Source organism: Salvelinus alpinus, chromosome 6, assembly GCF_045679555.1.
Source record: "Salvelinus alpinus chromosome 6, SLU_Salpinus.1, whole genome shotgun sequence".
Lineage (NCBI taxonomy): Eukaryota > Metazoa > Chordata > Actinopteri > Salmoniformes > Salmonidae > Salvelinus > Salvelinus alpinus.
In genome coordinates, this window is record NC_092091.1 from 79,859,391 (window position 1) to 79,860,363 (window position 973).

At 42.0% G+C, this 973-nt stretch overlaps 1 protein-coding gene across 4 annotated transcripts in view; it reads right to left on the minus strand.

Annotated features, from left to right (window-relative positions):
- Positions 1 to 394: 394 nt before the first annotated feature.
- LOC139579448 (glutamate receptor 2-like) overlaps positions 395 to 973 on the minus strand; it is an 88,127-nt gene continuing 87,548 nt past the window's right edge. For all 4 annotated transcript variants that reach the window (XR_011675748.1, XM_071408125.1, XM_071408129.1 and 1 more), the window contains one exon: positions 395 to 973. This exon is cut by the window's right edge. The gene's annotated coding sequence lies outside the window, so the exon portion shown is untranslated.

Here is a 973-nt window from a genome sequence, read left to right on the forward strand (position 1 = left end):
GAGTAGAGAGAGAGAGAGTGTGTGTGCGTGTGTGTGTGTGTGTGTGTGTGTGTGTGTGTGTGTGTGTGTGTGTGTGTGTGTGTGTGTGTATGTGTGTGTGTGTGTGTGTGTGTGTGTGTGTGTGTGTGTGTCTGTCTGTCTGTCTGTCTGTCTGTCTGTCTGTCTGTCTGTCTGTCTGTCTGTCTGTCTGTCTGTCTGTCTGTCTGTCTGTCTGTCTGTCTGTCTGTCTGTCTGTCTGTCTGTCTGTCTGTCTGTCTGTGTGTGTGTGTGTGTGTGTGTGTGTGTGTGTGTGTGTGTGTGTGTGTGTGTGTGTGTGTGTGTGTGTGTGTGTGTGTGTGTGTGTGTGTGTCTGTGTCTGTGGGTGTGTGTGTGTAATACAGTGGGTAACAGGATGAAGAAGCTTATGGAGATCTTTATTTAAAAACAGTCCCTAAAAATGAACCAGTCAGATGTCACACAAGTCCAGTTCCAAAAACACTTTGAGACTCTTAATTATAACCTTGTTATATATAAACACACAGGAACAGTTTAGATAGAAGAAAGAACACACACCTGTAAAGGTGAGGTACTGATAATCTGAACACAGAACTCTGAAAACAAGGACATGACAGTCGGGGGTGTGTCCGAATACTGGCGTTCTAAATATTAGGCAGATGGGTATGGAAATAGTTTGAAAATGTAGTGTTTTGAATGTTATACACATTTGGGCTTTTCACCTAGTAGAATTCACTGAACACTATTGAGGAAGAGACTGGTCTTTATCTAGTAGAATTCACTGAACACTTGAGGAAGAGACTGGTCTTTATCTAGTAGAATTCACTGAACACTATTGAGGAAGAGACTGGTCTTTATCTAGTAGAATTCACTGAACACTTGAGGAAGAGACTGGTCTTTATCTAGTAGAATTCACTGAACACTATTGAGGAAGAGACTGGTCTTTATCTAGTAGAATTCACTGAACACTATTGAGGAA